The 21,332-nt window shown below is 38.0% G+C and overlaps 1 protein-coding gene and 1 pseudogene across 1 annotated transcript in view; both read right to left on the bottom strand.

Annotated features, from left to right (window-relative positions):
• The window catches only part of LRRC7 (leucine rich repeat containing 7), a 577,944-nt gene that overhangs the window by 424,627 nt on the left and 131,985 nt on the right, over positions 1-21,332 (bottom strand). The gene's annotated exons all lie outside the window — the stretch shown is intronic.
• LOC133041225 (nucleolar RNA helicase 2-like) lies at positions 14,755-16,620 on the bottom strand (annotated as a pseudogene).

Below are 21,332 nucleotides of genomic sequence, written 5' to 3' on the forward strand. Positions count from 1 at the left end.
TGGTGACTAGAGCCATGAAATTAAAAGACGCTTACTCCTTGGAAGGAAAGTTATGACGAACCTAGACAGTATACTAAAAAGCAGACATTACTTTGCCAACAAAGATCCGTTTAGTCAAAGCTATGGTTTTTCCAGTGGTCATGTATGGATGTGAGAGTTAGACTATAAAGAAAGCTGAGTGCTGAAGAATCAATGCTTTTGAACTGTGGTGTCGGAGAAGACTCTTGAGAGTCCCTTGGACTGGAAGGAGATCCAACCAGTCCATCCTAAAGGAAATCAATACTGAATATTCATTGGAAGGATTGATGCTGAGGCTGAAACGCCATTACTTTGGCCACCTGATGCAAAGAGCTGACTCATTTGAAAAGACCCTGATGCTGCGAAAGATTGGAGGTGGAAGGAGAAGGGGAAGAGAGAGGTAGAGATGGTTGGATGGCACCACCAACTCAATGGACATGGGTTTGAGTAAATTCTAGGTGTTGGTGATGCACAGGGAGGCCTGGTGTGCTGCAGTCCATGGGGTCGCAAAGAGTCGGACACGACTGAGCAACTGAACTGAACTGAGGAACTGTACTGGAGCAATGTTTCCTTTTCACTGTATGTTTTCTGCCTGGTCAAATTCTGGTGGGTTCAACCAGTATCCCTACTCAGGTAAATCAAGTCAATGTCTTCTAGTTCTAGAGCTCTAGTTCTGCATTTCCACCGACCCTGTAATATTCCTATTTTACTATGCTAGAGGCACATGAATTTCACATTAAAATTAAAGTTACCTTAAAGAGTATTTTAAAAAGGATTTTAACAGCCTTTACTAAAAGTAAATTGTGTTTCTTTTTAAAAATATATTTATTTTTCTGGCTGTGTAGGTCTTAGTTGGGGCATGTGCGATTTTCATTGCAGCACAAGGACTCTAGTTGCGGCTTGTGAGCTTAGTTGCTCGGTGACACATGGGGGTCTTAGTTCCTGATCAGGGATGGAACCTGAGTACCCTGCACTGCAAGTGGATTCTTAACCACTGGACCACCAGGAAAGTCTCTGCTCTTTTTTTAATGGTCCAGATCTTATATAATGGGATTACTCTTCTTCCAAACCAGGTTCCTACAGAATCCACTGAGAAAGATACTTCTCTCATCAAAATCCTCCTACTTCAGCCACATAGTTTGGCTCCTAAAATTTCCCCCCCTGGGTTATTCCAAGCATCAGTTTCTTTGTGTACAGACTCTCTCTCAACAGTATAGCAGGTACTTTTTCCTTTGAAAGTTACTCAATATCTTCAAAGTTATGGTCTTCATTTCTTTCTGAGTTAAATTTGATGTTGACTATTACAAATGTATTTCTAAATATATTTTCACAATGTTCTCTCCTTTAGTACCAAGATAGCCTAACTGAACTATTTAAAAAAGGACCTGAAAAAATATATACGTATACATGTATATATATAACTGAATCACTTTGCTGAAATGAACAGAATATTGTAAATCAGCTATGCTTATTTTTAAAAATTTAAAAATTTTGAAGGTTCTTTCCTTTCTACCATTTTATAGTGTAAGCTTGTATCACTGTATGACAATCCATGATAAAAAGTCTAAATTTATAAACCAAATACATTAAGGACTAATAATTTACATTATAATGATGTTTTTCACTTCTACTGAGTCATTGCTTAGCATTTTTCTTTTCAAAATAAATGGCTCAAATTGTATAAATATTTGATAGCGTTTAAACATAAGGTGTTTATCATCCATGATTTGCCATTTATAAAGCCTTAAAAGAGACTGAAAGAAAAGAAACCTCTGTTGGTTTATATAATTATTTAGGAATCTTTACTGCTAAGAAATTAAAACACAATTTTAAACATTTTTTGTAGTTATAGAATTTCTACTATAGGGTTTTAAATATAAAAATATTTATGGACAATTTCTAAAAGATTTTGATTGCAAATACTGCAATCATTTCTTATATATGTGTATCTTTGTAAATATATTTTAATCACCATTAAAAAATATCTGTTTAATTAAGAACTTTATTAATTTTATCTTAAAATATATGTATATTATGTTGTGCTGTTGTTTTTCAGTCACTAAGTCGTGTCTGATTCTTTGTGATCCCATGAACTGCAGCACGCCAGGTTTCCTTGTACTTCACTATCTCCCATATGTACACGTATGTATCTAAAGGTATTTATGTGATATATGTGTAATTTTAGCATATAAAATCAATTCCTACTTGCAATCTTCGTTCCTAATCCGTATCAGTGAAAGAGCTGATATAAATGTTTTCTAAAATCCTTTTAGCTTTAACATTTTCTGATTCTACTACAATCTTCAAGATACATTTGAGGAGAAAGAATCAACTCTATCCTCTTTCATTTGGAACAATGAGACTTTCAAAGATTCTTCTTGCCATTGAAATAATCTTATTTACTCCTTCCCACATTGCTTGTCTTTATCATTGAACCTCCTACTTCATTTCTTGCACATGTCAGTGAGTTCTAATAAGTGGGAAGCTCCTGCTCTGTGCCTGGATTTTATTTGATATAACCCTGAAATTTTGAAATGTAACCTTCAGAACTGAATGTAATTTCACTCTAGTTCTTAAAAGCATGATTATAATATAATTTCTGTTAATGGTTAAGAGAGGAATTCACTCATTTATATAGTGGTTAAGTATGTCATAAGTCAAAGGTAGCTCTTATTCTTTACAAAGGAATAGATTGTTGAATTAGGGTGCTGAAAATAAGACCTCAGAGAGAATGCAAGATCATATCATTATTATTGACAGAAAATTAGTTTCCTGAAATCCATAGTTATAATTTTTCTTCCTAGCTATTTTTGTGATGTCATATACTTAACAAAAATAATACTAAGTATAAATTTAAAATTATAAGACCATTTGGTCATTATAGAGTAAAATTCCCAAAATACTACTTAATTCTATATACTTAATCATAGTAAAATAACATAGTATCTACTTGCTAGTTATTCCTGTCTCTGCAGACTTCTAGGTTGTGACCACTTTGACTTGCATTTTTTTCATGTAGCGGGCTCCTTTAAAAAAAAAGAAAATGTAAAAAATTTTGATTAACTGTTCTTATAAATTGACAAATGCATCTAAATAAACATAAAAAGCAAGACTGGATTGTGAAGAGCGTAATCAGATGCTTTTCTAATTGTCAGGTTATACATCCTATTAGTATATATACACAGACACTACCACTTTAGATGCTGTGACTATCTAAATTCAGTGGGGAACAAAAAGATGATACTATTCTTCACTATTCCCCTTTAAAGTAATACTTCAGCAGCTTCAAAAAAAATTCTTTATATAAGCATCTTATTCCTTGCCTATTTTATGTCTAGTAAGTAAACAATAAATCTCTTCTTAAAATTAGGACTGTAAAGGATATTCTAGGAAACTTTAACTATAGTGAAAATACATAAACAGCAGTCAAAATACTGGAGATTATATTTATTTAATTGATGCAATTCTTTCTGTCTATAAAATGTACAATCATATAATAAAGTTTAGCAAACCATGTGTTTAGGCTGAAGTAATTTTCTGATTATAAATGCATTATTAAAATAAAGAAATTAACAAATTATGTAGTTATAATTATTGTTAATAATTTTAACTTTTATATTAAAATTAAAAGTGATTTACATACCACCATTATACTGTTACATTATGAAATCCTTACAGTCTGCAATATATTATCCTGAATTTTATAGAAACACAAATATACAGTCTGATTAAATACTATTTAATACAGTCTAGGCCTACATATTTGAAAACTTGAATCATCTATTTTAACTTTTTAATCTGTAAAATGGCAATAATAACTAAACTTTTGTTGTTTAGTCACTAAATTGTGTTCGACTCTTTTGCAACCCCATGAACTGTAGCCCACCAGTCTCTTCTGTCCATGGGATATCCCAGGCAAGAATACTGCAGTGAGTGAACATTTCCTTCTCCAGGGGATCTTTATAAACCAGAGATTGAACCTGTGTCTCCTGCTTGGCAGGCGGATCCTTTACCACTGAGCCACCTGGGAACCTCAATAATTAATCTTACTGTAGTGAAAGTCGCTCAGTTGTGTCCAACTCATTGTGACCCCATAGATGAGCCTGCCAGGCTCCTCTGTCCATGGAATTCTCCAGGAAAGAATATTAGAGTGGGTAGCAGTTCCCTTCTCCAGGGGATATTCCCAATCCAGGAATCAAACCCAGGTCTCCCACATTGCAGGAGGTTTCTTTACTGTCTGAGACACCAGGGAAGCCCGTAACTAACCTTAAGTGCCCCAAAAAGCTTTTTTTTTTAAATTGTATAAATTATTAATAGTTAAGCACTCTCCTCAGGAGAAATGTACTTGTTATTATTTTCTTTTATTATAGCGAGTAAAATTATAAGCTCAAAATTTACTATTCAAATATCCAAGAAAGTGACATATACTTAAATATAAATTTATTATATTCTTGTTTTCTGTTATCTTGTTGCTACTTGTGGAAGACAAAAATTGCTGCTCCACTTTCAGGCAGATTCATCATTCACTATAATGAGAGAAATACATGTCTTAACATATCTATATATAGAACAATAAATTTTATTATTATAACTATATTATAGTATTATACAAATGATATTCTACTATAGTACAATATACATACTATTATAGCAATTATAATATTATAATTTTACTATTATATATTAATATAATATGGTTGGACCAAAAGAAGGTTGAGTGCCGAAGAATTGATGTTTTCCAACTGTGGTGCTGGAGAAGACTCTTGACAGTCCCTTCGACTGCAAGGAGATCAAACTAGTCAATCCTAAAGGAAATCAACCCTCAATATTCATTAGAAGGACTGACACTGAAGCTGAAGCTCCAATGCTTTGGCTCCCTGATGCATAAAGCCGACTCACTGGAAAAGGTCTTCATGCTGGGAAAGATAGCGGGCAGGAAGAGAATGGCACAACAGAGGATGGGATGATTGGATGGCATCACTGACTCAATAGACATGAGTTTGAGCAAACTCTGGGAGATAGTGAAAGACAGGGAAACCTGGTGTTCTGCAGTCCATGGGGGTCACAAGAGTCGGACATGACTTAGGAACTGAACAACAACAATATATAGTCATGCTGGGCTTCCTTGGTGGCTCAGTGGTAAAGAATCTGCCTGCCACTACTGGAGATGGGCGTTCGTTCCCTGGGTCAGGAAGATCCCCTGGAGAAGGAAATGGCAACCCACTCCAGTATTCCTGCCTGGTAAATCCCATGGACGAAGGAGTCTGGTGGGCTACAGTCCATGAGAGCTCAAGGGCCAGACATGACTTAGTGACTAAAGAACAACAACAAGAAGACAGACTTGCTTTTATTCTCTGCAAATCACTGGAACTGGGTCCTGCCATAGCTGGTGTAAATACACACTTTTCAGAAAAGGTTTTAGGATATCAGGAAGATACATACTGCTAAATACAATAATTTTGCAAGAGACCTAGAATTCTTGGTTACAAGTAAGATCACATTTTTTTTTTTTTTAGTAACATCACATTTTTGGGGGTAACATCATGTTTTTAAGGCCAATGTTGAAGTGCAAGAAAAAGAACCTTTGATGATGCTAGAGACCAGCATACCAGTCTTAGTTGTGTCTTTCTGACAAATAAAATAAGATCTAAAAAATAAATTTTCTAGTTTGTTTGTTTTTTTTAAAGTGCTATCACTGTCCTGGTTGGTCCAGCACACCCTTAGTTAAGTGCCTGAGCCTCTGGGTCAAAGTGATTTTAAAAGACTTAGTGGGTTATATGTGGAAATATTGTTTGAAAGCTTTTGGAATAGTTCCTTGCTTTGGGCTAAACTCCTTTTGTGTATTCCTGGCTTCCAGGTTTTAGTCAACATTCTTGAAATATAACCTCATTCAGCACCTTAATTGTATTTAAATGATGTGACCAAGAGAAGAAAAAAAAATCATTGTGTGCATTAGGTGGATGCTAATTATTATTAGGTGGATGCTAATTATCACTTGCTTGTGCTCCTTATTTCATAATCCTTTCCTTCCTGCACTTTCGGTATTTTTCAATGGCCTGAGCTGCATTCAGCTGCCTCTTTTTCCTGCTACTCAAAAGTAGAAAGTACACATAAAAAGTCCTTAAGGTACAAGTTCTTACTTAAAATATGGTCTCCTGGGGAGACGACCTTGTTCAGTTACGCTTCTAATCAGTGTTTTTCACTCTGTGGACACTGCAATATTTAACAAGTGTGGGTAGGGCACTTAAGTTGTGACTGCACAATAAATAGGCCAGACCTGGATGCCAAGCACTACAACTCCCAGCTTCACATTTCAATTATATTTAAATGAGACTGCTAATGAAAACGTTTAAATGTTCATTAAAATTAACCTTTCAAATTCAGAGTGCCAGTGGGCACTCGTGATAACACTAAAGTTTGAGATTTACGTTTCAAACTGCTACTGCATAAATGAAAAATTCAGGAGGGTTGAAATGTCAAGAATGCTTTGAAATAAACATTAAACTGACTAACAACTTTAACTCTACCTCAAGGTTCATGTTCTCTTAGTTCTTTGTGATGTGGTTACTAATAGTCATCATTTAATGCAGTAATGTTCTTGGATCTAATGAAGCACAGGTGGCATATCAAATAAATTCAATAATTGTAATCCAAGAAAGAATTATGGTAGAGAATATTGAAGGAAAGTTACATGGCTCAAAATAGCCTGGAGTTAAAACTCCCCCTCTAGGTCTTCCCCACCACTCTATGCAAAACAAAGAACACTCTCACTGGAAAGAAAAAAAAGGACATTAAGGTTGATTATGCCCAGCTTTCAGCTGGGCCAGCCTCTGGCCATCTCCAGAATTCCTTGCCCCAGCCTTTTAAGAGATAACTACTCTGAAAAACCTTGGAGAAGAACAGGCCCCCTTAAGACAGTAGCTTTCCACATATATGCCTATATACACTTATTCTTCTCTGGGGTTACTGTAGCAGCTCACTAATCTGACTGCTGCCCCTTCTGTAAAGTGCCCGTCTCATTCTTTTTCCCCACCTCGCCTTCTCTAACTCCCTTACCCTTCAAATATTGTATGTTTAGTTGAATTATAAGCTTGAGAGACATTTTAAATAGCCTAGTCCATTCAGTATTTGGGAAAGAATTTCACCACAGCTGTCCTTAGCAAGTGAGAATCGACTGCATTTTAAATGTCACCAGTATCTTCAGAAACTTCATTAAGATGTGTTGTTACATTTGGCAGGTTTCAACCTATGTGAATTAGAGTAAGGGGTTTTCCAGAAAGCATGAGGCCACACACTCAACACTAGATTTGTGAGATTTAGGTGGGGCAAAGGATGTCTTAGCAGTAGCACCGCAAATCACTTGAATTTAAAGGCAAAGCTTTGAAGTCCAGACATGAAGCCTTTTCAGAAACTAGAGGGCAATTCAGAATTCTTTATGCAAGAGTAAGGCTTGTGTGGGTTCTGGGATAAACTATGATTAAACCCCTACATGAGCTTATCGTTGAAGGGCAATGACCCAAAACATGTAAATATAATCTAAGATGTGATATGACAGAAGCGTGCACCCTGCACTGGGGAGCCTGAAGGAAGGGCCCTCAGCACAGTCTAGGGGTTCACAGAACTTCTGACGCAGTGATCGGTCAGTGCACGGATGTCCCCAAGCACTGTATACTTTTTACTAAATTTGAATTGAAGATCAGTCAATAAACCCAGGATTTCTTGTTTCTTCCATGCATATGTTTTACCTTAAGGTGAGTCTCATGAATCACTATACGTGTTCGTTCATTCATTGTTCCTTTTTCATTCACTCCTTTCTCCAAATCCTTTCAACTCTACAGGGATGAGGAGGAGTACACATGTATAGAACTGCTCTGTCTGGGGAGTGGGGCCAAGAGAAGGAAGCCCTGTGGCTTTACACAAGACTCTGGGCTACATGGTGCCATCCTTTCTGCCTCTTTCTGCTTTAAGTCTCTTGTCTTGACATTTTTTTTTTTTTTTAGAACATATTCTCTCAACCTTTATTTTAAGGAATGAAACTTAAAGTCTTGCTTCATATATCCAGATATTTGCATGCAACAATAATTTTTCCTTATTTTATCACAGATAGTAATTCAAACACAATAACAACATTTTTGAAGCATTTTTTTGATGTTTTAAAGTTTTTATTAACACAGTTGGATTAACATCTACCATATTTGTTAATGTTTTCAGTTTGTTACCCTTTTTTTTTTTTGTCCCTATTTTTGTCTTCCATTGGTTTTCTTCCATTTGTGGTTTTATGTGATTATTTTATATGATTTGATTTTCTCTCCTTTTTTAGCATATCAGTTATACTTAATTTTTTACTGTTTTTTAATTAGTTTATTTTTTAATTGAAGGATAATTGCTTTACAGAGTTTTGTTGTTTTCTGAACCATTTCTAAAATAGAAGTGAGGTCATAAAACCAAGATAGACCCATAGAACATAGATCTTTCCATAAAACAACTCCCTATCATAGAGATTACTTTTTTAATTTTATAATGATTCTGTTAGGTATGTATTATTATTCTCTTTTCTTAAATGAAAAAACTGACTTCAGAATCAGTTCATTATTGTAGCTGTTCATTCACTCACGGAGCAAGTGACGAGCTTCTACTTGCCAGGCTTTATGGTACCAGAGACACATCTTGCCATCAAAGACCCCAGAATCTTAGTAGAAAAAAAGTTGTATATTCATCACACAATTTTAATTTCCTGAAGAGCAAGAAGGCTGGATTTCTCTGCCTCCTACCTCATACTATAGCAGTGTTGGGGCCACATGATTGAGTCTTGGCCAGAGATGGGTACAAGTCCCTGTGTGCGTGCTAAGCTGCTTCAGTCATGTCCGACTCTTTGCAACCCTGTGGACGGTAGCCCTCCAGGCTCCTCTGTTCATGGGGTTCTCCAGGCAAGTATACTGGAGTGGGTTGCCATGCCCTCCTCCAGGGGATTTTCCTGACCCAGGGATCAAACCCACATCTCTTATGTCTCCTGCTTTGACAACTGGGTTTTTTTTTTTTTTACCACTAGTGCCACTGGGTAAAAGTAATAGAAGCCATTTTTGGCCTGGCCCTGGAAAGAATCTTCACATTTGATCTTTTGGTCCTCTCCTGGATGGGCTGCACAAACTCAGTTAACATAGCTATTATACAAGGGAGCAGTGCTTCTTAATTTGCATCGAACTGTGACATGAGGAATAAATAAACTTTCATTGTGTGAAACGATATTTGGGGCTTAATTTGTTACCATAGATAGCCTATTTTTTCTTTCTTGTCTAATACAAAATTTCATGGGGGAGACAGTCATTAAGCAATTGAATAACAAAAACAAAATTGCCTGGAAGGGAGTAAAATGAGTACTTTGAACCAGAATAACAAAGGAAACCTGTTGTAACAGATTGGATCATGGTTCAGAAATATTCCCTTCCCAATCCTCATGTTTCCAAGGGTACCGCTGATGTTGGGTTTGCTCTGTGATTTGATTTGGCCAACAAAAGAGGAAGAAATAATAATGGACCAGTTCCCTGGCAGCTCAGCTGGTAAAGAATCTGCCTGCAATGCAGAGACCCCAGTTTGATTCCTGGGTCAGGAAGATCCCCTGGAGAAGAGATAGGCTACCCACTCCAATATTCTTGGGCTTCCCTGGTGGTTCAGCTGGTGAAGAATCCACCTGCAATGCGGGAGACCTGGGTTTGATCTCTGGGGTGCGAAGATATCCTGGAGAAGGGAAAGTTCACCCACTCCAGTATTCTGGCCTGGAGAATTCCATGGATTGTATAGTCCATGGGGTCACAAAGGAGTCGGACATGACTGAGTGACAGTCCCCACTCTGAGTCCAGGTCTGAAAAGACCTTGTGTGTTTCTCTTCATACTGTTACACCTGCACCATGGGTAAAGGTTATGAAATGAACATATACAGATTAGCCTACTGGTCCTAGGAAGAAAAAAAGAGATATATGAAGCAGATACCTTAAAGTAATAGCTTCATCACTGGTTTCTCGGACTCTTAACTTTAGCTATCTCCAAAATTATAATATAATCTAGAGATAATTTCCTAAAACATTTCATCATATATGTTTTACTCAGGGGCACTAAGAGTGAAGAAAAGAACTAACATTTACTGAGTGCATGTGCTATTCCAAACATTATCCTAGGTAATTAGAGATGATATTTCTTTCAGATTGGGTTCCCCCGGCAGCAGACTGCCTAACACAAAGATGTGAGAATAAATACTTTATTTGGGAGGTAACCTTAGAAAACACCAGTAGAAAACAAGTGAAACAGGGAAGAGAGGGAAGCCAGTAATAAGTACATAATGAAGCGATTGCCACTCTGGGCAATGAAGGCTCATCCATGTGGAATATACCTCAAGTGAGCCATTAGAGGGTGAGAAACATGGACTATTTATTCTCCATCTCTCATCTGTGAATGACTGAAGGCTGCACCTGGAGCCATTAATTTCTTTGTACTTCCCAGCTTCACTGGACACAAACTGAAATGAGGATTTCAATAAAATTTAACAGTGCTTGCACTTAGATGCCATGAACACATGCGTGTGTGCATGCTCACTTGCTTCAGTCACGTCCGACTCTGTGCAATCCTATGGACTGCAGCCTGTCAGGTGCCTCTGTCCATGGGATCCTCCAAGGTAAGAATACTGGAGTGGATTGCCACGCCCTCCTCCAGCCATGAGTACATAGTAGAATGTCAATATTCAGGAGGGCTTGGGAGGGCTCCCAACAGCTACAGAATCTTTTTTTTTCATTTATTCCTTGTAAATATTAGCACTTTAGAGAGGTTTTCCCTGATCACTGAAAGACACATACCCCAGTTTTCTATCACTTGTTCCTGTCCTTCTGAGCCTTTATCACAATGGTTCACTATTATTTTGCTTCTTTTCTTGCATTTCTATACTTGTTTCTAGACTGTGAACATAATGAAGCCAAGAACCAAGTTTATTTCATTCAACACCACCTAGTACAAAGTAGGGACCCAATATTTGCTGAACCAATTATTGAACGACAGTGCTATAAGCTAGATAGTATAATCTTCTTTACTGGATAGGAATACAAAGGTCATACTGTTGGTGACAGAATTCCAATCCAGGAAGGGCTGACCTAAAATTCCATACTCTTTACCACACTGTGATAATGATATCATGCTGTTTTCCTATTTCCTGCCTCAGAAAACTCAATTATTTCCTATTTCCTACATCATTAAATCTAAATTCTTCTGCATAACTTCCAATTCCTTCTATAACCTGGCTAATAAGTGCATCTTAAAAAATCAGGGCACAAACACATTACGGAATGAATGAAATGTTGCTTAAAACCATATGTAAAAATGACTTGGAGGTTGCTTATTGTCAAAAATTAGTGTCATATGAGGAAAAGAGCGTGATGCGGCTTCTAAAAAGTCCAAAGTAAAAGGCTAAATGAATGTAAATGTAATTTCTAGAGCAGTCAGAGGGATGGGTGTTAATGATGGTGCACAGAAGACTGTTTCTGAGGCCAAAAATGACTGAAACTTAGAAAAACTGATGACATGACAGCAAAATTCCTTTTATCCATGCCTGGTGAGTGATTTTGGTTTAGATGTTGGACCTGAACAAAAAACACTCTACCACACAAGCAACACGGAACTAGGAAAAATGAGGTAGGAAACAAGAGAGCAAGAAAACAATGTATTTCTACTTATACTTGCTAAGAATACATAGATTCTTTCATTTACATTATTTCATTTAAACCTTAAGACCAGCTCATTAGCATGACTGTAGGGCCCAACAAAAGCAGGAAACTAATTTAGCATTCAGTCATGCAGTAACAAAATTACTGAAAGAAGAGAGTTGCAGCCTGAATACTGACAGTGGAAATTCACATTTGAAATAATTAGGTAATAATATGACTTTTTTTTTCCCCCTCTTTTTTAGAAGACAAATGTGGTAGAACGTATTGACTGATCAAATATATTTGAAACATTTCCATATGCTATTGCTCTTCTTCACGGGTAACTCTTCCTATGGGAGGATCAGACTTCCTGCCCAGTGATAGTAGTCTAGGTCACGTGACTGGCTTAGGCGAGTAGAATACAAAGCCAAGGGGAAGCTTTAAGCCAGCCTGCCGGTGCTCTTTGCTGTCTGCGGCAAATCACAGATACTAGCTCCGACTTCCCTGGTGGCTCAGATGGTAAAGCATCTGCCTACAATGTGGGAGACCTGGGTTCAATCCCTGGGTTGGGAAGATCTCCTGGAGAAGGAAATGGCAACCCACTCCAGTATTCTTGCCTGGAAAATCCCAGGGATGAGGAACCTGGTAGGCTACAGTCCATGGGGTCGCAGAGAGTCGGACACAACTGAGTGACTTTGTTGCAGGAAGGGGGACCCCTTCCAGGGCCCAAAACTGGGCTCTTGTCTAACACTCGGAAATGAATTGTCCGAGGAGACACATGTGCTGACAAAGCAAGAGATTTTATTGGGAAAGGGCACCTGGGTGGAGAGCAGTAGGTAAGGGAACCCAGGAGAACTGCTCTACCACGTGGCTCAAAGTCTTGGGTTTTATGGTGATGGGATTAGTTTCCGGGTGGTCTTTGGCCAATCATTCTAATTCAGAGTCTTTCCTGGTGGCGCACGCATCACTTAGTCAGGATGGATGCTAGCGAGAGGGATTCTGGGAAGTGGACTGATACGCAGTGTCTCCTCCCTACCTTTCCCGAACTCTTCCGGCTGGTGGTGGCTTACTAGTTCCGTATGCCTTATCAGGATCTCCTGTCATAAAACAACTCATGCAAATGGTTACTATGGTGCCTGGCCAGGGTGGGTGGTTTCAATCAGTGTGCTTCCCCTAACAACTTCACTTTCCTTCTTTCTCTCTAGATCTGGAACAAAAAGATGATGGAGTGGAGCCCCAGCCAATACACAATCAACATATAATGGTAGTGAAAAATAAATCTTGGTTTCTGTAAACGCAAAGGTTTAAGGTTGTTAATTATTACAATGATAAAAGTTGGGTTCGAAGAAATAGGTAAAAGTGTCTTTCTAATTCTGGGAAAGTTTACAATTAAAAACTGATATCTTGAAGAAAACCACTTTCCATTCATAACTCATAAAGTTCAATGTAAGAAAAATTTATGAATGGTGTTTATAATATTGAAAGACTTTGACAGGTTAGAGAATAAGGGCACATAATTTCAAATGAAAAGATAAATTATTTATCAAGTTGTAACATTTATTTGAAATGTGCTGGAGAATTCTATTGGTTAGTAATACTATTGTAACCCTTACAAATGCCTGAAATTTACTATATTCATACATTTAATTGATAAGATTTGCAAGAGTGGTTTAAATCTTTAGGGAGGTTTTGCTTGTTATAACAGGGTTTGAAATACTTTATAAAGAAGATAAATGTATTCGATTTATGAAGAAAACATTTAATCAAAATTTTAAATAAATGTTTTAAAGTGATGGTTAAAACTTAACAAATTTATAAATAGAGTAAGATTTGTTTGTTTTCTTAAAAAATATTTAAAAACTAGGTTTCAGTTAAAAACTTTAACTTTTATAAAATAAAAATTAAAAATTGAAAATAGCTATAGATAATCTTCACTGTGCACAAAAGTCATCCTATAGCATTTAAAAATCCACAGCAACAAAAGTCACTATGAAGTGGTAATATATTTCCCATTTTATAAATAAATGAAGACTTAGAGAAATTAAAGTTGCTTCAAACCAAAATTATGGTAATACTATACAGTTTTTACAATGACTTTCAAATGCTTCATAAAATGCACTTTATAGTCTTCCTTTTGCATTTAAAATACTAATGCATGTTCACTTATAAAAGCTTTCTAAATCATTGTATAAAGTCTTAGCTATTATAGGGTGTTTGTATACTGAAAAAAATTATTCTCTGATTTTTCTTTTGAAATTTTTTTGCTTCCACACCTGGATGGATTATTCCTTAAGAAGAGAAGAGATTTTTCCTACCTGAAGTAACTAAAAAAAAACAAACAAACTGTACATAGCAAGTTCTTGGTAAGTGTTCACTGAACTAATAAAGACAATGTAAAAAAGAAAAATAAGCATTTTCTTTTATTATTACTTTATTTCCTTTTATCTCCTTCATAAAAGAATTTGAGGAGGCTTACAATAAAAGACAGATATAATCTAGGTTTAAGTAAAAAATATTAAGTGATAGTTCAGTCATGCCTGACTCTTTGCAACTCCATGGACTATAGCCTGCCAGGCTCCTCTGTTCATGGAATTCTCCAGGCAAGATTACTGGAGTGGGTTGCCATTTCCTTCTCCAGGGGGTCCTCCTGACCCAGAGATCCTGCATTGCAGGAGAGTCTTTACCATCTGAGTCACCAGGGAAGCCTACTATTAAGAGACATTCCTAAGTATAAAGACAGGTCAACTTAAAAAGTATCAGCAGATACATGCTTGACTTTATCTTATAATCTATAAACAATACATTAGAATATGTAATGAATCCATACACCTTTTCCAAAGGAATACCCAAGACGGAAGTAGCAATAAAGTTATGACAGTCATCAATCAGATGAAATAATTTAGATGAAGCTTTTCTCTCTCGAAGAGATGGGGAGTGGGCAAGTGGTCAGGAAGGAAATACAATGTGCTTCTAACTTTGTATGAAAAATAATGTTCAGTTCCACATTGCTGAACATAGTTCTATTTTTGCCAAATAAACCCTCTACTTCAAGTTACTGTCCAGATGCTTTATTAAAACTCTGCTTCTGGCCTTTGTTTTGGAATCTGTTACTTTTGTTGCCACCTCCTGATCGCTGTCCTGTGAAGCTTCTACTTCTTTCCTGCTGTCCCCTGACACCTTGGTTGCCCTCGCGCTGTCCCCTGAAGCCTCGATTGCCTTCCCGCTGTCCTTGGAAGGTACGATATCCTTCCCGTGGACCTTCTAGCTCTGGTTGTGGCCACAGAAAGCTGTCAGCGCCGTGAATCATGCCACTTTTTCCTGTACTTCTGTTACTGATGCAGTAGGGATATCAAAGCAAACACCCTGCTTTCCTTTGAGGAAGACCACTCCTTTCACTTTGGAATCAATATCCTCACCCAGTTGCTCTTTAAGTTCTTTCCAAGCATAACTAATATTTGGCATTTCAATTGAGCACCACAAGAGCATGGTCACAAAGCCCGCTTCTGAGTTGATCAAGGAGCGCGGGTCTACCGACGTGGCACCAGAAATGTGGACCAGGGCTGCTTCCACAGCTCCCTTCTCCTCAATCAGCTTCTAGGCTAGATTGCTTGAAGTGACCGATTGCAGTGGGAGACACAGAGTCCAAGAGCCTGATGGCATCTTTGCTAGAAGCTTTTATTATCTCTGTTTCAGAAGGAACACCTATTCTTTTAAATTTAATTCCCGCTTTTTGCTCCACTTGGACTAACTGGTATTCTTCTTTGTGCTGGGAAAAGCAGATGCAAACCCCGGTTCTCCCAGCTCTACCTGTTCGCCCAGAACGATGAATGTAGGATTCAACATCCTTTGGTGGAGGACTTTGAACAACCAGATCAACCTCGGGGACGTCTAACCCATGTGCAGCAACACTGATTGCAACCAGAACTCCAAAATCACCATTTCTAAAACCCTTCTGGGTGATTTCCCTTTGCTTCTGTGGAATGTCTCTGTGTAACAACTGGGCATCCTGTCTTATAGCCACATTCTGTGACAACTCCCGGGCTTCCTCATTTCACAAAATATGATAGTGCGCCCTTGAAAACCACTGTACACTTGGATAACATCTCCAATAACTGCTGCCCTCTGCGTCCAGTGGCACGTGATAGCCAGATGCTCTACAGTTATCGAAGTTTTCTGTGTCTTTTTACCAATTAGGTCCACTTGTTCATATGTAGATTTCATGTATTTCTTAGCAACATTAAACACCCAATAGGGGCAAGTTGCAGAAAAAAAGCAATGTTTGAGGATTGTCTTCTGAATCGTTCTTGTATGCTACACCTAAAATCTCTTCCACTTGATCAGCAAAGCCCATATCCAATATCTGGTCAACTTCATCCAGAACAACATGCTTAAGTTTGGTGAGATCTAGCTTGCCATTCTGTAGGTGGTCTTTGATACGCCCTGGTGTCCCAACCAGGATATCGATCCCATTCTTCATGTGTTCAATTTGTCCTCCATAGGGAGTTCCACCATAAAAACAAGCTACTGCCAGCTTTTTTGTGATGTCACTGAAGTCTCCGCTTACTTGATTTGCCAACTCCCTTGTGGGTGCAAGAACCAGTACCTGAGGGGCACGCCCTCTCTTCCAGTCTTGCAGTTCTCCAAGAAGTTTCTCAACCAAAAGGAGAGCAAAAGAGAATGTCTTTCCAGTTCCTGTCTGTGCCTGTGCAATCAAATCCTTCCCACTACAGACATGGTGAAATGTCTTTGCTTGTCTAGGAAACAAGAAGGTCACCCCACGGGCTTTAAGAAGTTTAATAGTTTCTTCAGATATGGGAAAATTAGAGAAAGCTCCTTCTTTTTGCTCCACAGTCATTTCCTCCTCTAACTCACTGTTTTCTTTACTGGCAGCTTCCTCAGAGTGGGAGTCAGATCCAGAGAAGAAAAGAAAGTAAAGATCTCATTTTCAGTTCAGTTCAGTTGCTTAGTTGTGTGTGACTCTGTGACCCCATGGACTGCAGCACGCCAGGCCTCCCTGTCCATCACCAACTCCCAAAGTTTACTCAAACTCATGTCCATGGAGTCAGTGATGCCATCCAACCATCTCTACCTCTGTCGTCCCCTTCTCCTCCTGCCCCCAATCCCTCCCAGCATCAGGGTCTTTTCAAATGAGTCAATTCTTCGCGTCAGGTGGCCAAAGTATTGGAGTTTCAGCTTCAACATCAATCCCTCCAATGAATATTCAGTACTGATTTCCTTTAGGGTGGACTGGTTGGATCTCTTTGCAGTCCAAGGGACTCTCAAGAGTCTTCTCCAACACCACAGTTCAAAATCATCAATTCTTCGGCGCTCGGCTTTCTTTATAGTCCAACTTTCACATCCATACTGGAAAAACCATAGCTTTGACTAGACGGACTTTTGTTGGCAAAATAATGTCTCTGCTTTTTAATATGCTGTCTAGGTTGGTCATAACTTTTCTTCCAAGGAGCAAGCGTCTTTTAATTTCATGGCTGCAGTCACCATCTGCAGTGATTTTGGAGCCCAAAAAAATAAAGTTTGCCACTGTTTCCACTGTTTCTCCATCTATTTGCCATGAAGTGACGGGACCAGATGCCATGATCTTAGTTTTCTTAATGCTGAGCTTTAAGCCAACTTTTTTACTCTCCTCTTTCACTTTCATCAAGAGGCTCTTTAGTTCTTCTTCAGTTTCTGCCATAAGGGTGGTGTCATCTGCATATCTGAGGTTACTGACATTTCTCCCGGCAATCTTGATTCCAGCTTGTGCTTCATCCAGCCCAGCGTTTCTCATGATGTACTCTGCATATAAGTTAAACAAGCAGGGTGACAATATACAGCCTTGTCGTCCTCCTTTCCCTATTTGGAACCAGTCTGTTATTCCATGTCCAGTTCTAACTGTTGCTTCCTGACCTGCACACTGATTTCTCAGGAGGCAGGTCAAGTGGTCTGGTATTCCCATCTCTTGAAGAATTTTCCACAGTTTATTGTGATCCACACAGTCAAAGGCTTTGGCATAGTCAGTAAAGCAGAAATAGATGTTTTCTGGAACTCTCTTGCTTTTTTGATGATCCAGTAGATGTTGGCAATTTGATCTCTGGTTCCTCTGCCTTATCTAAATCCAGTTTGAAGATGTGGATGTTCATGGCTCAATGAAACTATAAGCCATGCTGTGTAGGGCCACCCAGGACGGACAGATCACGGTGGAGAGTTCTGACCAAATGTGGTCCACTGGAGAAGGGAATGGCAAACCACTTCAGTATTCTTGCCTTGAGAACCCCATAAACATTAGGAAAAGGTGTCATTTTCAGACTAACATTTACTGTGACTTAGTATGGGCTGTATCTCTTTGCTTCCCTGGAAAGTGGCAACAGGGCAAAAGTAGAGGGCACACATATTCTTAATTTTGTTTAAATGAAGCACATTAAGTCTGATGCAGAACTCTTGTGTGTGCTAAGTCACTTCAGTTGTGTCCAACTCTTTGTGACCTTATGGACTGTAGCCCTCCAGGTTTATCTGTCCATGTAATTCTCCAGGCAAGAAACCTGAGATGAGTTGCCATTTCCTTCTCCAGGGGATCTTTCCAACCCAGGGATTCATCCCAAGTTTCTTATGCCTCCTTCGTTGGAAGAGGGGTTCTTCACCATTAGGGCCACCTGGAAAGCCTGCAGAATTCTTAACAGGGGTTAATTTGTTTATTCACATAACATACAACCTAAAATACCTGTCAAGTTTACCAGTGACCAAATTCTATACTTTTCCAAGTTTAGAAAAGAAACAGAAGACCTTCCAAGAAATAAAGAAAAGTGATTAAATCAAATGCACGATTATCTCTATCACCTATCTATCTGCGCTTCTATGTTAGTAGTCTTTTACTATTGAGTGTTTTTATGCTATTTCAAAGGTACATCTCAAAATTAAGTTATTATATGTTAACACACACATATTATACAAATGATATATATGTGTACATACACACAAAGATATTTGTGTAATTTGGGGAATTTGAAGCAATGATTTATATAATCTTTTGGAATCCTAAAGACAGAGATTTGAATTTATTATTGGAATAGAGATACAGATATGTAATCAGTGATATATCTTTTAAGGACTTTAAAGTTATGCCATTCTTAGACAAACTAGCGTGTGTGTGCTCAGTCATTTCTGACTCTTTGCAACCCCATGGACTATAGCCCACAAAGCTCCTCTGTCCATAGCATTTCCCAGGCAAGAATACTGGAGTGGGTTGCCATTTCCTTCTCCAGGGGATCTTCCTGACCCAGGGATTGAACCTGCATTTCTTCAGTCTCCTGCATGGTTAAGCAAATTCTTTACCACTGTGCCACCTGGGAAGCCCATGGAGAAACTAGAGTGAGTACAATTCAAGACTGAAACATAACCTCCTCTTAAATCCACATGGTCTTATCTAAAAGTTTATCAAAAACACTTAGGATTTACAGTGAAATAGAAATGTTGAGCAACAACTTTTTGAAACAAACTGAAATGAGATTTTATTTTTTTATTTTGAAGCGTTAAACAATTAGAGAAAGTAAATAATTTATCTTTTAACCACTTATAATCTTAACAGTAATTCCAGAGAGACTCATTTCCAAGAGAGTTTTCAAAATAAAGCAAATCAGGACAAAGTAAAAGTGAAAGGCAGTTTCTGAATCAGAGGTAAGATTTATTCAAAAGTTTTGGTGTTTTCAGACTCTTAGTTTATCACAAGAACTGAAAGCACTACATAACTGAAGGCTGGAGTCTGTGCAGATGGATCATTGAGCTTGGAACAAGCCACCTCATGAACTTTGCTTAATGATGGTGTGGATAATACATGGTACTAGAAATATAAGTTACATTTATGTAATAAACATTGCAATTGGTCCTAGGAGAGGAAAACATGTCTGGATAATGACTGGTCATAAAACTGCTCACCCTTTTCTGACTATCACTGATTTTTTTTTAAACAGAAAAAAGTCTTTATGACTATTAAGCACATATTATAGTATGCCTAGAATACTGCCTATATTTCATAAATCATCAGAAATATTCATGTTATTAATATGCTTTCCAAGGGCTATAATTACATATTCAATTAAAACTCACTTTTTCATCCTTTATATATTTTGAAGTTTACCTCTCAATTACAGTCAGCCTTTGAGTCAGAATTAGAGTGAGCCTTTAACAGTCTCTTTTTTCTTTTTCCCCTTCCCAGTTAATTTTATAACAAGTTTAGTTAAGTGTTTGGCCTAACGGGAGAAGAAAAAACCTGAAAAGCGAAAAAACCTTGAAAAAAGCTTAGAAATCATTTTGCAGTCAATGATGCAGGAACCATTGTTCCAAGGTGGATTATTCCCAGTAATACTGTCTAGGCACAGTATTATTAATAACAGGATGCCAGCAAAAATGCTGCTGATCACAAAAGCTGTCATGTTGACTGTCATCTGTAGGGCTTGACTTTAAAAGAGAGCAATAAGAACTGATGTACTTTATGATGTGCTCTATCTTGCCTGACAGTAAACTGATGGGCATGTGACATGTCAAGTGTTACAAGTGAAAATAGTTCCTTGATTAAACATGGTATGTGAAGACCTGTAAACAGATAGGTAACATTATTCAATCTTCAGACGTGCAGCCAAATGGCACAAAAAGTCACATACAGTTCTGCTTTCAAAATTAAAAAGGAAGGACTTCCCTGGTGGTCCAGTGGCTAAGTCTCAGCACTCCCAATGCCAGGGATCTGGGTTTGATCCCTGGTTTAGGAATTGGATCCCACATGCCATAACTAAGAGTTTGCAGGCCCCAACTAAAGACCCCACATGCTGCAACTAAAACTGGCACAGACAAATACATACATATTAAAAAAAATTAAAAAGGAAGTGTTTAGTTTTTGGGTTTCACTGGTGGCTCAGTGGTAAGATAATCTGCCTGCCAATGCAGGAGTCATGGGTTTGATCACTTAGTTGGGAAGATTCCCTGGAGAAGGAAATGGCAACCCACTCCAGTATTCTTACCTGGGAAATCCTATAGAGAGAGGAGCCTGGCGGGCTCCAGTCCATGGGGTCGCCAAAGAGTCAGACATGACTTGGCAAATGAGCACGCATGCATTTAGCTTTGGTCCTGATGACAGGAGTTTCAAATTCACACAAAATGAAACAGCACAATGCCTGATTTTTGTATGTGAATGAATTCAGAAAGTGTTGATGTGAAAATTTTCTTGCCTTTATATCATATAGACACACTGTCAATTCAAATAATTGAAACATGTAAAATGTAATCTCTCCTTTGGCCTCTCCAGTCATGGAGACACCACTTAAAAATCTTTGATTACAAATACTCTTTGTATACAATGAAAACAAATTAAGGTAACTCTTTCTAAGATAGCATGCTCCAATTAAACTGTTATGTTTTCTTTAAATTAATAAAATCAGAGAACTTCCAAGGGGGCAAATATACATTCTTTGCTTTTACACCTTTTATTTTGTAAAAACACTTACTTATTCCATATATAGAACAATATCATATGGATCAGAGGTAGTAAACTTGTCACTCAGATGTAGGCAGCTTGGCTCCAGAACCTGTGTTCTGAACTACACCTATCTGATTTATGCAGCTAAGCTTACGCTCTGTGATTTT

Source organism: Dama dama, chromosome 20 (assembly GCF_033118175.1).
Source record: "Dama dama isolate Ldn47 chromosome 20, ASM3311817v1, whole genome shotgun sequence".
Classification (NCBI taxonomy): Eukaryota; Metazoa; Chordata; class Mammalia; order Artiodactyla; family Cervidae; genus Dama; species Dama dama.